Consider the following 16,252-nt stretch of genomic DNA (forward strand, 5'->3'; position numbering starts at 1 on the left):
ATATCATCTTTTTCATGCGATAACCCATTCGTATATAATAATTTTTTTAAGTTTGTTTTGTCTTGTGAAAAGAGAATAATTTTCTTTACCTTGACGTCATTTGTGCAATAATTTTTCTTTTCTCAGACCCGTATGCTACATTGTAGGTATTTTATTAAGGAACACTAAAATCGTCATGTTTTTTATTTCAGATGAATCTGGGCGTTATAATTTGGTACATCACTCACGCGTGCAACGGCGGACGAGCTTCGCTGGACAACAAATAACTCGGCCATTTTTTAATATTTTTGTACAGTATTTACACAATATATGCACTAATACATGCTCTACAAATAAGAAAAAAAGAAATAATTTCCAACCTCGTAGTATCAGTAAAAAAAAATCGTCTATTTTACTGCTGTTTCGAGCGCCACAGGGTGGCGTAACCCCTGCAATCCAAGGCATCCGATAACGTGTTCTACACTGGAACGATAAGATTTTCGTTCTTGGGACACACTGCGAGTTGCGTACGCAACAGTGATGCCCTCAGGATTTAATCATAATACTTTTAATGCAAATTAAATAAAATTCATTAGGTGATTATAAAAATTGATTTAAAGAATAAAATCCAGTTTTCTTTTCTTCTTACAACGCCCCTTCTTTGGGGAGAGGGTGCTAGGGCCCCGTGTCCCCTCTGGGTGCGCCACTGCTACGAAAGAATATTGCTTTAGAATCTTTAGATTATAATTATCGAACGGAGCTAAGTCCGGCAAAATTGCAGCTGAAATTTTCAGGGATTCGAAGCAGGAGACAAGCCTATTGCAACACTGGAATCATCCTCCCAATTGTGCCGCGTATTTCAGTCCCCGTTATCAATTTTCCTATCTCCAGCGAGGATGAACCACCAACGTCCGCGCGGGGGGGGATAAAAACGAAGCGAGCGGTTACGTGGAACGGTCGATTATCAAATGCCGGTTGCGTAATCACGGCACGGCTGGCTAATCCATTCGCCTGGTTGCACCAGCCGCTCGTGGAAATCAGACCCCCAGAATCGCCGCGCGTTTAGGAGCTGCTGTGGATCGAGGCGCGCGATTACCCTTGCCGTCGCGTAACGGAGAAAATTGAGAAATTACCCTCGACTAGTTACGAGAGCTCGTCTCGCGATGAAAATAGACGCCGAAGGTCGCCTCCCCTGTCATTATTCCTCCAATTCGAATGGAAGCTGCCGCGGAAAACTATCGCAGATAGAAAAGCAGTCCCCCTCCCCCCAAGTGGCCATGAATATTCCATCGACATTCCATCGATTCAATCCATTTATCATGCTCGCCGTTTTCAGCTATCACCGACACCGTCCCCGCTGACCCGTGAGTCATGACATTTCCATGAATGAACCGATAGAGTCCAACACCGATTGATAGATTCCCGCATGTTAATAGCTGACCGTGCGAAAGCTTAAGTGCCTTGAAGTTATGGTAAAAAATGTAGAAGAAGTGAAACCTGGGGGGTTGTAAATGCTACCTAATACGGGACACGTAGGGAATTTGTAAAGAGACCTCGAAGAACTTTATTTTTACCATGAGAAATGAATATTCATTGAAACACAGATGACAAATAAATATCTTCCAGTTTTTTAAATTTATATCACGTTGTATTCGTTTTCTGCAACGAACACCTACATTGGACCTATTTTTTACCATGATTGTTATTTTTGTAATTGCCACCGCAAAATAAACATTCTGTATCACGAGCGTCAGTGGTGTCGTGTTCCATATTAGGTACAGTTACCCTACATTTTATATTTCTTATTTCCCGTATTTTCCTTTGTCCGAGCAGACAGACTCCGTGGATGTACACTACTGTTGTACGGGGAATTAACGAAAATGTAGCGTGGTGAACTAACGAACCAATAATAATAATATATGCATATATACATGCAGGAGCTGTACTACCGAAAGGCACCGGTCGCCGATCGAGATGAAACTTGGTGGGTAATACGAGGGGTGTGAAAAGACCTCAAATATAAAGTTTTAGCTTCGGCAATTAATGCGTTCAAAAGATACAGGGGTACAGCTTACCGATTTTGATGTAATATGTTGTAAACCTCAACATTCTGAACAACTTTTTCCTGTATACTTTTCCTCATATATATACGGGAAAGTTTACCAAAATTTTTTGCGAATATCTCAGAAACTAAGGCCGAATGGCGGTTATATATATATAACTGTAAACTTTTCCTCCTGGATTTGATCGGATTTTTTTAATCACGGTCCCCCTCTTAACAGTATTTCTGTTGACTTATTTCGACACAACGCATTCCACTTTCCAAGTTGCCCCGACAACTAGACAAATATATATGTGTATATATTTATTAGTATATAATTTTCTACCCTTTGCAAATGATATATATCATTTGGGCAGGCCTGCCGTAGAATCTACAGTCTCCCGAGGCTCCTTCTTTTTTGTTTCTTTTGTCCACAAAAACGTGACTCAACGGCTGCTGGACACACAAGTCCCGCAGAACCGGACAAACAGGCGATCCTTCGTTACTTTATCGATCGGAGAGAAGCGTGGATCGACACCTCTGGAAGATAACATTCGAAAGATTTCGTTCTACCAAAGTAGAGAAGAACAGGTCGCTCCTGTTTCCCGGGATCCCGGCGAGAGGACACGTAAGTTTCCACGGAACCGAGGGTAGGACAGTTTGGATCGATAGAAATGGCGTGTGTGACCGATCATTCGCCGCGACCTTGATTGCTCTACGGCCGAACAGTCACGTAGGCAAGCCGGCCGACTTTATTTTCTCCCTTTCGCGAGATGCTGCGTCTTGGGACCGTTCCCCCCTCGCCGCCTCTCGTTCCAGGCAAGAAACGTAGCCGAGCGATACGAAGCCGGCGAATGGCCGGCCCCGTGCATGTAACAGTTCCTACAGCTAGCCTTGAAGCGTCGCCGCGATGTCGAAATCCGCTGGAGAACCAGCCTGGAGAACGCGAAATCCGCCAGCCGCTCGGGCGCCCTTTTCTCGCTGACCGTTACTCCGAACTCTCTCGACCTGGACCGCGTCCACTCCTCTCGAAACAGCGAGTCGAAAAGGTGTAATACGGTTTCTTCGTACGGGACTTGGTTTGGGAGAAAATCCGGGTCAAAAGTGTTCGAGCGGCAGCTTAAGGTCCCGATGCTTCCAAAACTTTCAAACTTGATTTTAAAAAAAAAACAGTGGGGCGTACGTGGAAGCTTGACTACACATTTTCGATTCGACGCTGTGTGCGGAATCAATTTGCGCTGGAAGTACTTCGCGCTCCTTTGTTTCCGCGCTTCTGTCAGTTGCAGCCGACGATGTTTGATTTACCCGCGACTGGGTGCTTCTTTCTTTAAACGCTGTTCGCCTGGCAAAGTATTGTGGAATATTCCTCTTCTTCTTTCGCTACCGCCGCTACTTCCCTGCTTTCGAACGCCTTGTTTCATCTGGAAGCTTAGTAGAAAACGCTAGAAACGCAAGTGGTATGGCGACACGAACGCTAATATCCGAGGTAAGCACGAAGCTCTCCTTCTCTGCTCCTTAGATTACTTTCTACACTCTGTTGCAGTATTTCCCACCGCGTTCTATTGCAGCATCACACGCTACACGTATACTCGTGTACTCGGAACTTTCGGGACTCCGCGGGGCACTGCAAATGTTCGGGGACACCATAAAGGCTGGCCCAAACTAGAGATCCCTATTTCACGTGTATTTAAATACACGTGTACACGTGTATTAAACGTATCCGTACCTCAATCCGTGTATCTTTTAGTACACACGGGTACCCGTGCGCTATTTCACGTGTATTTAAATACACGTGAATTTAGATACTCGTGTATTTATAAATACACGTATATTAACGTATCCGTATTTTGATTCGTCTGATTTTTAATATCTATAGATATCCCAGAACTCTGAGGGATTGCGAAATTCATAAAAGAATTAATGTGTTTAAATATATTTACTAGAATAATATGCGGAAAGTATGGTTTTACAAATTTTCAGATTATAACTAATAACAGAATTATAAAATTAACAAGATTTATTTAATCGATTACCTATTTTGATACAAAAAATTAAGGCATTACTGGTAATAAGCGAGCTTCTTTTTAGACGCAACGATAATCCTTAAAATTGAGAAACATCGCTCGGTTTTATTACACTTATTGCTTAAGTGACCGCCATTGCCCATTCTCCCGTAGTTAATGCCCAATTCTGATCAAAATACACAAATACGTTGATACACGTGTATTTAAATACACGTGAAATAGTGCACGGGTACCCGTGTACTAAAAGCTACACGGATCGAGGTACGGATACATGTAATACACGTGTACCCGTGTACACGTGTCTTTTTACTACACGTACCATACCATGGTCTCTAGCCCAAACCAACGCGAATTTCGCGGCGCGGAGCGGAATCGTCGCGGATCAGATAACACTGCCCACCCTAGTAGCATTTATTGTTGGCATTTTGATGGCCAACTAACTCCCAACTTGGGGATACTGTGGGCCAACCAGAAATGCTACTAGGGCATAAGCCACCAAGTATAAAAATCTGCTGCCTTATCCGCGGCGCGGAGCGGATATTCGCGTTGGTTTGGGGCAGCCTTAAGACGGGAACGATGATTACCTGGTCGACCATGGAGCGCGACAACCGTAGCTTTTATTATTTTCATTAACGCAGCCGTTAATTTATTTATTTATCGCGGGGCGGACCTATTAAGACAGAGTACGCGATAAAAAAGAACTAGAGTTAAAAGAGCTCGGCAGGCAGGTAATTGAATTAAAGAGCAAAAAATGGAGAGCGCGTTAGGAGGAGAACAGGAGGTAAAAGAATGGAGAGGATAAGATAAGAAAATAAGTAATGCACGGAGAACGGTATCGAGGCACCTGCCGAGCGCCGCGACGCAAGCGAGACACGCGAAGGAAATAATTGTTTCAACCAGCCGCCGCTTCGTTTGTCCCCTTGTCAACGTTTACGATCCTCCGTTGCGAATCTCCACTCCTTGAAACCCGTCCCCACTTTATGACAACAAGCTCCGCCGTTCGACTTCGCGTTTAGCTCGAGGAGCCAGTTTTAAAGCTCCCCGCAGATTGCTTTCTTATCGTCCCCCATCAACGATTAACTGTCGCTCAGACAGCCAGAACTGTCGATCAACATTAACGATGCAAATTCAACTCGGATAAAAAGGAACGTGCCCGTCGCATCGCATAATAATGATTCGATTCCTTCGCGCTATCGACCCACCATAGATATTAGAGACCACGGTGTGGTACGTGTAGCAAAAAGACACGTGTACACGTGTATTACATATATCCGTACCTCGATCCGTGTAGCTTTTAATACACGGGTACCCGTGCACTATTTCGCGTGTATTTAAATACACGTGTATCAACGTATTTGTTTATTTTCATCAGAATTGGGCATTAACTACGGGAGAATGGGCAATGGCGGTCACTTAAGCAATAAGTGTAATAAAACCGAGTGATGTTTTTCAATTTTAAGGATTATCGTTGCGTCTAAAAAGAAACTCGCTTATTACCAGTAATGCCTTAATTTTTTGTATCAAAATAGGTAATCGATTAAGTAAATCTTGTTAATTTTATAATTGCGTTATTAGTTATAATCTGAAAATTTGTAAAACCATACTTTCCGCGTATTATTCTAGTAAATATATTTAAACACATTAATTCTTTTATGAATTTCGCAATCCCTCAGAGTTCTGGGATATCTGTAGATATTAAAAAGTCAGACGAATCGAAATACGGATACGTTGATATACGTGTATTTATAAATACACGTGTATCTAAATTCACGTGTATTTAAAATAGCGATCTCTAATAGATATTATCACGCGGATGATAATTCTTAGTAATTTATTCGCGAGAAACGAGGCGAACAAAGGCGCCAGCTTTGCGCCGCTTCTCTCCTCGGGCCCACGAGGAGGAACGAAAACACCGGCGAGGTGGTAATTTGCAGCGACAGGGGGATGGGGGAGGGGGAAGAAAGGAAATTGATCGGTCAATTTCGAGTGGCTGCAACGGTGTAAATATTTATGTCGGTTCGCGCCAGCGTGCTGGGAAGAGGAGAGGACACGGTGTAAAAATAGTCCTTTGTTAGCGGACGCGCGCGGCTTCGTTTCGCGAAACCAGGGGACACCTATGTAGGCGCAAAAATGCCTTGTGCAAGTTTGCGCAAATTTCACTCCGCGTCGCTAACACTGCCTCGCGCTCATTTCTTCCGTCTAGTGCAGTGGTGTTAAGAGGATGTCTCTACTCATTCGCACCCGCTGTTTCGAGCAACGAACGGGAATTAACGCTCCCACTGGCGTCGGCGTGTTTTCACGCCGAGGGACTTTATGGGGACACTCAACCAAAGTGTTTCCCTTGGACAGAGTTTCCCAACCTTTTTCTAAGTCGCGATCGTCTTTTACGATATTCAAATAACCCCAGCAACCCCTCGCAAGGTAAATTTAATAAGGCAGAGAAAAATAGACACTTATTTCAGAATATAATTCTAACTTCGTAATATTAAAAATAAAAACTCCAGAAAACACTTCGCGGTCCATATCCCTTCAGCCAGTTCTCTGGTAGAAGTACAAGTTTTGCACATTTTCGCGTGAAATATTTCACGAAGCATTACCATTCGAGTTTCCCAAATGTTCGCTCAAGTTTCACACATTCCCCAGGACCTTGCGCCGCATTGTCCGCCTGGAAGTTTCAAGGGCCAGACGCTGGCGATACGAATTCGACTGCCGCGAGGAGCTGCACAGCGGGGGAATTAATAAACCCTGACCGACGGTCGTCCATGGAATTAATTCAGTCTTGAGCCGCCGCGCGGAACCTCCGCGGAGGCGCAATTGCCTTCTCTTTATGGAGGGCAGAACGACAACGATTACTTATCTGCGGCACGGTAAAGTAAAGCAGATCAGCTCTAACAATAAAAACGGCCACGGTTTCGTCACGGCGGTACAAAGTACCTCGGCTTGCTCCACGGTTAAGGGGGTATACCCGTTTGAACCCTCGGAAAATGTATACATTTTGTGGATTTTTTTACAAGTCAACGGTTTGATGCAGATTTCCCGTTTTTTAACTATATTTACATAGTATTATGAACTACTTATAAAAAAAGTTTCAGTTAAAAAACTATTGTTTTTCGGAAGTTACGGATACATGTCCGAAAGTCTCTCGATTTTAGACGGCTAAACGGTGGCCCTAAAAACTCGCGCTACGTTCAACCAATTCACTTCCAATTTTGCATGCAGAATCATAATAAGATTCCGCATCGTCCAACGAAGGCTTTTTTTATTTCGATTCCCCGTTTATTATTTATAAAGGAAAAGGGTGGATTTTTCTCTTAGAAAAATTTAACTTTACCTTTGATCTCTCACCATTTCTTTATTTTTCAAAATTTTCAAAATCGCCTTCGTTGGACGATGTGGAATCTTATTATGATTCTGCATGCAAAATTTGAAGTAAATTGGTTGAACGTAGCGCGAGTTTTTAGGGCCACCGTTTAGCCGTCTAAAATCGAGAGACTTTCGGACATGTATCCGTAACTTCCGAAAAACAATAGTTTTTTAACTGAAACTTTTTTTATAAGTAGTTCATAATACTATGTAAACATAGTTAAAAAACGGGAAATCTGCATCAAACCGTTGACTTGTAAAAAAATCCACAAAATGTATACATTTTCCGAGGGTTCAAACGGGTATACCCCCTTAATGTTCCGTGGGACGTTGCGAGCGGCTGAATCGTGCTCCGCGAGCTGTCCTTTCGTCGTGGACAGATCGAGAGGGGAGGAAGGGACGACGAGAGCTCGAGGATTCCCATGCATGAAGCAGCAGAGTGGCTCGGCTGTTTCCTAACAATAAGGGGCGTCGCGGGGAGGCAGAACGAAAGTAGCTGCCGCGCGGAGGTGATTGCAGTGATCGAGCTGATTTCGCGAAATTGTCCAGAGACACGCGCATGAAAAATAATGCTCCGCGGGCCCGCGTGGCCTTTTCTCTTTGGCGGGGGATTACGTAACAGCCGCGATTCGACAGGATGTTGCGTTACACGACGCCACGGTACGATGGTCCCTCGCGGGTGTGCACAAGAGGATTTCCTGGACGCGCACTTTGTTCGCCCGGCCGGCTTCGGAATCGGGTTTCCCGCGGGCGACGAGCAAACGGCGTGCTGAAAAGGGATGCGAATCGAATATTAAGGGGGGAACCTGGTGTAGCGGATCGAAGAAATCGATTTTTTTTTTGCATAAATCAATAGTTGAACATCACGACAATATGTTCCCAAAGCCGCGAAACGAAATTCGAAAAATTAAAGCGGATATAGCCGGTTCTGCTACGGAGCGCCAGGCTACCACAAAACTTTAAATGCGTTTCTCTCGAAACGACAGTTTCACACTTTGCGGGCAATATTACTCCAAAAATATTCAACCAATCGACTTGGCCTTGTGCACGGATATTTGTGAACATTTTCTTCATAGTACTAAGTTATTAGTATAATGATATTGTTTAAATAAATAACTTTTTTTTAGACATTTGAGGCAAAATTTCGTTGGAAACAGTGAACTTTTTATTCAAGAGGCCGCCATTTGTTCATTTTGCATCTTTTAAGTTTCGAATTTCTTCATTCTGTGCGTACTCTCATAAACTAAAAGAAGATTGTTCGATTTTTGGTTTCAGATGAAACCGAAAGACGCTACGTTGCCCGCAGTGCAATAATTGCGTCGCCTACGGACTGGCCATAACTTTGTTATTTGCCGCTCTTTTTTAATAATTTTTTTTTGTTATATACCTTAACCTGTTAATACAATATCCTGAAAGTTTCAGAAAGATCTATCAAATACTTTCTTTAAAAAAAATTCCCGAAAAATGCCTCGATTTTCATTTAGTTACACCAGGCTCCGCCCTTAAGTCGGCTCGTCATCCCGGCGCGAGCATAGAGAGCGGATTTTACGATTGACAAGGAAACATATCGAACCTGAAAATTCTAATTGTAATGAAACTCCGCACGATTGTAGAGCATGTCGGAGTATGTAAGAAACGATTTTTTTCTGCGGAAAAACACTCCGAGGGGGTGAAATCAGCCCCCAAATTTTCAGCGATTTTTCGTCTTTCGAGTATAACTTTGTAACGGTGCGAGGTAGAAGAAAACCGTAAATGAACGAAATGTTCAGTGTTTGATGCCGTATAACGCGCTGCAAAGGAAATGTTTGTACGTCCAACAATCTTGAAATATCTTTCTTAAATAGTTTTTGCATTGGTTGATTTATTATTAAAGAATTAATCAAGTACTCTGCAAATTTCGATCGCGAACAAAGTTTTCACACCTTCTTTACGACGAGTTATCTCTCAGATGAGCAGAAATTGGGAGATTCGCCTTATTCTACGCGATGAGAGCTAATTACTTGAAAAGTTTCAGTCCAGTGACTGGAAGCTTCTACACTCACTCCGCGAGTGTAAACCAACGTTCCCCGTGAATAGGATTTCTCTTCAAAGGCGGCGCAAGACGCCTCGGCCAGAGTTTGGCGTTCGAATAAATTTATAATAACAAAGATTTAATTATAAAACTTATTCGTTATTCTCGCATAACTGGTTCCCGGCTTAATCTTTCACATAGTTTGACAATAGGTGGACCTTAGTGTTCACCACGGTTCCCCAACGCGAGCGTCTCAAAAACCAAAGTGGCGTCTGCCCTTCGTAAAGGGCAACCGGTGGCGAATGGATATCGCGTCAGTGACGATCGCAACCACTTGGTCCTCTTGGAATCTTGCAATCGGCTCGCGACGTTACGTCACCGTCCTGCTTCTTACCTTTCGTAACCTGGACCACAAGCTCTTCCCTCCCGATCCAATCGCGATTACTCGTTGCACAATGACCACGAGTGCTCTTCAGCCCGACGGGATGCTCTCGCGACTGAAGAGAGAGCAGAGGGGACGTGGATATTTGCACGGTGGTAAAATGCCAGCCTGCACGCGAATACGCTTTCGATTCACCGTCTGCTCGCCGTCACCCATCTTGTTCTCGGTGTTAAGTAATTTTCCAGGCGGCTGAACTTGACACGCATAACGGCCGCGTTATTTGCGAACGAATCTCTCAATTGCCAGTGGACCATCGTCCTATCCAAGCGTTGGGAAAGCCGCGGGAGGATCGTTTGTACGCGGCCACGTTCCCTCCAACGCGGGGCTCGCGTAATTAGTACACTGTCCCAGCCCGATTGAATGTTAAACCGCCTACCCGCCGCTTTCATAATAACGAGTATTAATGACCAGAGCATCCTGCTGGTTATTCGTACGAACGTGGTCGTTATTGTTACATATGGAGCGAAGAAGCAAGCGAAAGACCGTGCAATAGAAGCACTCGCCAGGGCGCAGTGGATCCGAAGATCGTGGGTTCGACTCCCCTCGCCCGAGGATCCCTTTCTCCCCTAAGTTTATTAGCTACAGCTGCAGCGTATGCTTTGCTAACGTTGCATAGTAATGGCTGCATTGGTCGCGACAGTTGAGTGGATATTGTTTCACCTGTCGCCACGAGTGCTCGAGAGCTTACGTAAGAATCGTTCCATGTTCCAGTAACAGGAACGCCGTCCTCGTAGGACACGCGAGACTAAAACTCTGCTCTGTCCGACCCTCACGGTTTTACATGGTCACTACGGCCACGGAATTCGAAAACGCTCTGCCCGCGCCTCGCAACGCTTCCACCGGGCTCCCAGTGCGTGTCGACTTAATGGGCGGGAGAAGCTTATCGGTCATATCGAGAGGAATCGTGACAACCACGCGTAATTAACGAGGGAAAGGTCCAGCCACCGATTTGCCTACGATCCTTTCGAAATCTCTCCAATCTTCCTGGTAAGTCCTACGTTGCTGTCGCTTACAAGGGAATACCGCGAATCCGAACTCACAGATTGGAATGCAACTTCGTGGGTTTATAGAGCGACTCAAGGGAAGAGCAACGCTGTGTTTCATTCGGACCCTAGTGCTCTTTAAGGGGAGGTTCCGGTCTAGAGCCCCAAAAAATAGGTGATCTTTAGGAATTAATTAAAGGAAAACTGCTATATATAATTTAATGGGACTTTTTGCATTGTATCAAGGATATTTTAGATTATAGAAATATATTTTTTGTTTTATAATTAGTCGTTACAGACGGCACTGGGGAAGTCGTTAAAGTCAAGGCGTCGAAAAATTGATCAAAATCGGTGGGACCTGCATCCCCAAAAGTTATCATCCGATTCGACTGAAACTTTTTTTATCTTGAAGAATATACTTCTGGCTAGGGGGGAGACTAGAAAAAAATGCAAAAATGACATTTTTAAAGAAAATAACGACACTTGAAGTTCGAAATCACTTTCCCCTTATATTTTTCGTCCTTCCAACGCCTTTGAAAATTATAAGTTTTCAATTTTTGTATTTTTTTCTGGTTCCCCTCCTAGCCAGAAGTATATTCTTCAAAGTAAAAAAAGTTTCAGTCGAATCGGATAACAACTTTTGGAGATACAGGTCCCACAGTTTTGAGAACACTGTTTCGAGAAAAACGCGTTTAAAGTTTTACGCGAGTGGAGTGGCCGGGTGTTACCCGTGCATTTGCCGCTACTCAAACGCCTACAACTTCGGCAACTTTACGAATTCCAACAAATCCTTTTAAACACGCATTCCTAAAAGGTTGAACATTCGAAAAATGAAATAAAAAAAAATCGACTTTTCGACCGGAACCTCCCCTTAAGGGAGTGAAAAATAACCTCGAATTTAAATAGGCACTTCCACTTTTTCGCGTATACCTCCTAAACTACTACAACAGACAGAAAGAAACGTTTCAAACAAAAGTCTAATGGTGCGACGAGCACTGCAAACTTGCGTTAACAAATTTTTTAAAACAGTTCAGAAAGAAACAGCTGAAGAAAAAAAACTTCTCTCAAAATATTGTTAATGCAAATTTGCAGTACTCTGTTGTATACCAACGTCATTTAAATCTATATAAAGTATTAGTCAGCGCGTTAGTTTTCCAGATAGCAATAGTAAGCATCCTGAAGTCCTTCTTTTATGACCTTAACCGTACCCTATTACTCATCCTTGAACCTCGATCTCTATGCCTCATCCCTTAACGACCGTTAAACTCAGGACAACCCCCACTTTTCAGCTTACCGAAAACCGAACATATATATATTACACGCAATTCTTCCAGTCAGAAGCACTTGAGCACTTCAGTCCGAACAGTCTGGACACGAGAATCTAGTTCTGAATCTATAATCTAGTATTTATCTGTAATCGTCTTAGTTTCCGTTATTTGTATAAAGTTATTTAATAAAATAAAAGTAATACGAAAAATACGGAATACAACAACTCATTGCGCCGATCGATCCACAGAAGCTACTGTGTAATACCCAAGACTATTTTCTTAAAAGTACCGACCAGGTACACCGCGATAGACGACTAATATTAGCGACTGATAAGCCGACGTCCCTGGCGATCGCGACAGAGGTGCCGTCAAAGATAACGCTATCGATGGCCGTCGATAGCGAGTCCTCGGACACAGCTACGCGTCGATACCGCGCAGTGTCCCCGCGCGGAGATAGCAGAAGCTGTAGCGCGGGGGGAAACGGCCACTTGTAACGCAGTCACATACCTACCCAGGAGGATTCCCTTGGAAGGACCGAAATTCAAGCGCGGAGAGCCGCGCGCAAGTGGCTCTGATCGCGCAGCATTGCCGCGATGCGTCACCGATTTCTAGCTCAAGGCAAGAGCGAGCGTCACGCGTGTACTTTTAAGCGAGTTTAACGCACCGCACACGTGACACATATAGCGGCATATCCCCGGTGCGGAAAACAAGAAAGTTGACGGGCGCGATTAGGCGGCCGGCGGGGAAAAAAGTGTCGCGCGACGTCGGCAACGCACGCGATCTAAAGAAAGAAAAATGATCCGGCGCGACTACGAGTTTCCTCCTCCTCGAGCGTGCCCCGACCGTTTCTGCGCCCAGTGTCACCCCGGTGCGGATCGATCGCCGCGGATTCGCCTCCTCCGGATCGATCGTCCGTTTCCATTAACGCGCGGCTCGAGCCGCGATCCCGTCGCGGACACGTGCTACGTCGGGCTACGTGTCCGTTGTCGACGCGCACCGTGGTCCCCGCGGCGCGGTTTGAATAAAATACGAGACGGATCCGCAAGGCTACGCGCGGGCCGACCGCGCGCAACAAACCTGCCCGCGGTCCCACGGATCGCGGTTTAATCGATTTATAAATAAATCCACGGCTGCGCGAATGCGACACCCATGATCCACTGGCAAGGACAGGCTTTTAGGTGTCCACCTCCGACTGCTTTGATTTCTGGATACGTTTCAGGGGACCGAAAAATAAGAAACAAGTGTTTCCTTGTTTCGCCCCGTTTGCGTATTTAGACTGATCTTAAATTTGGAATTGAATGTTCAGGGCTCGCTGAACTGTTGAAATTCGAAATTGTTCGAGGAATACAAGTTTTCATAAAGGCTCCCCTAAATCAACGCGAATATCAGCTCCGCGCCGCGGAGCAGATAAGGCAGCAGTTTTTATACGTGGTAGCTTATGGGCAGTTTTAAGGCTCCACCGCACCAACGCGAATTTCGCCGCGCGCAGCGGATCCGCCGCGGATCGGATAACACTGCCCAAAAGCCACCGCTTATAAAAAACTGCCGCCTTATCTGATCCGCGGCGCGGATATTCGCGCTGGTCTGTGGGAGCCTTTATCTGACCCGCGGCGGATCCGCTCCGTGCCGCGAAATTCGCGTTGGTTCGGGGGAGCCTTAAAGTGTTGTATACCAACGTCATTTAAATCTATATAAAGTATTAGTGAACGCGTTAGTTTTCCAGATAGCAATAGTAAGCATCCTGAAGTCCTTCTTTTATGACCTTATCCGTACCCTATTACTCATCCTTGAACCTCGATCTCTATGCCTCATCCCTTAAGGGGAGGTTCTGGTCTAAATGTCGATTTTTCTTTTATTTCATTTTTCGAATGTTCAATCTTTTAGGAATACGGGTTTAAAAGGATTTGTTGAAATTCGTAAAATTCCCCTAGTTGTAGGCATTTGAGTCGCGGCAAATACATGGGTCACAGCCGGCTACTCGGCGCTCACGTAAAACTTCAAATGCGTTTTTCTCGAAACAGTGTTCTCAAAACGGTGGGACCTGTATCTCCAAAAGTTATTATCCGATTCGACTGAAACTTGTTTTATTTTGAAGATTATTCTTTTGGCTAGGGGGGGACTAAAAAAAATTACAAAAAGTTGAAAATTTATAATTTTTAAAGGCGTTGAAAGGACGAAAAATACAGGGAAAAGTGATTTCAAACGTGAAGTGTCGTTATTTTCTAAAAAAAATGTAATTTTTGTAATTTTTTTTAGTTCCCCCCCCCCCTAGAAAAAAGAATAATCTTCAAAATAAAAAAGGTTTCAGTCGAATCGGATAATAACTTTTAGAGATACAGGTCCCACCGATTTGGATCAATTTTTTGACGCCTTAACTTTAATAACGACTCCCCAGGACTGTTTGCACTGATTAATTATAAAACAAAAAATATATTTCTATAACATAAGACATCCTTAATACAATGCAACAAGTCCCATTAAATTATATATAGTAGTTTTCCTTTAATTAATTCCTAAATATCACCTATTTTTTGGGGCTCTAGACCAGAACCTCCCCTTAACGACCGTTAAACTCAGGACAACCCCCACTTTTCAGCTTACCGAAAACCGTACATATATATATATATTACACGCAATTCTTCCAGTCAGAAGCACTTGAGCACTTCAGTCCGAATAGTCTGGACACGAGAATCTAGTTCTGAATCTATAATCTAGCATTTATCCGTGATCGTCTTAGTTTCCGTTATTTGTATAAAGTTATTTAATAAAACAAAAGTAATACGAAAAATACGGAATACAACAAAAGCAGCGGCTCTCCTGGTAATCTATGTACCTGTCCCACTGTTTCAGTGGAATTGCCACCCCTTTCGCGAAGCCGGGCACCGAGCAGCCCTAATTGTAAGTACCGTCCCGAGTGTACTCAACAAGTAATCGATACTTGATCCACAATTCCCTCTACTACATTCACACCAACGTCTCTCTATCTGCCGCCCTATTGCTCCACAGACCTAGCGCAGAAACGGAGAAAGAGAAATGGGGAAGGATCGATCGTACGGGACAATTCGATCGCGAGATGATACCTGGCCGTCAATTATTGCCTCGGCAGGTTAAATGACTCAGAGTGACCTGGCCAAGCGGTCAAGGTAACGTTTCGTAACTACAGGTGCCTTCACACCTGCATACCAATTGCGACGGGCGTCGAGACGCGGGGCGGAGAAGGACGCGGTCGTCCTTTTCTCTCTCTCTCTCCCTCTTTACGCGCGTCTGTAACCTACTTTCTGGCTGCTCGAGCGCCGCGGACTCTGCTCTCTTAAGTTAATTAAACCGACCCCAAGAAGGAGGGGAGGCCTTGCGCAACGCAACCCCGTGTTCTCGGAAAGCCTGGGCCCGAAAACTATACGTACGCTAAATCGCGGACGTGGACGCTTGTCCTCTCTAAGCCTAGTCCACTCGCCGGCTGTCCCGACGACGCGTGAATTTCGACGAACCCTCAAACACCGGCGAATACTAATTTCACGAGGATCGGGCGGAGAGATAGCCACGGCACGTCCACCGATTCGTACAACGTCGAGATACGATCTCGATCGAATCTCTGACAGAACCGACCAGCTTCTTCCCTCGAAGGATAACATAAGTGTTTTTAAACGGACCCATTTTTTCTATCAAAATGTTGACACGACGGCGATGGACTGTCCGGATAGAATGGAGGACGACGGGGAACGCCTTTTTTTCGTAACGTACAAGGAATTCGAGATCGGCAATCTCGTGTTCTTTGGCCGTGGTTCAACTGGGCTTGGATCTATAAAGTCGCCCGGGCGTTTCAAACAGCTCCGAGTAAACAAGATCCCTGGGAAAGCCCGATCTTCGCGGCGCGATTCGAGTGGCTCCCAGCACTCGGGCAAAGTCGAACTCTTTCTGTCCTTACACCGTTGAGTTCGGGTCGCTTAAATATTCAGGGTTCCGCGAGGAGACTTTTACTTCAAGCCTCGAGTGCTGGCGCGGCTTTCCAGCGGTCCTCCGGCGTCCAGCCGTCCCGCGGTACTGTTTCTCCATTTCCTCTTGACGATCCTAAATTCTAAGGCGCTGTCGAGCCGGGCGATTCCTTCAGGCATCATCTCGACGAGCAAGTCGCGGGCAAAAG

General features: G+C 44.8%; 1 protein-coding gene across 2 annotated transcripts in view; it reads right to left on the reverse strand.

Moving 5' to 3' along the window:
- The window catches only part of LOC143377468 (cell growth regulator with RING finger domain protein 1), a 47,990-nt gene that overhangs the window by 6,719 nt on the left and 25,019 nt on the right, over positions 1 to 16,252 (reverse strand). The window lies entirely within an intron of this gene.

Source organism: Andrena cerasifolii, chromosome 16, assembly GCF_050908995.1.
Source record: "Andrena cerasifolii isolate SP2316 chromosome 16, iyAndCera1_principal, whole genome shotgun sequence".
NCBI classification, from domain to species: Eukaryota; Metazoa; Arthropoda; class Insecta; order Hymenoptera; family Andrenidae; genus Andrena; species Andrena cerasifolii.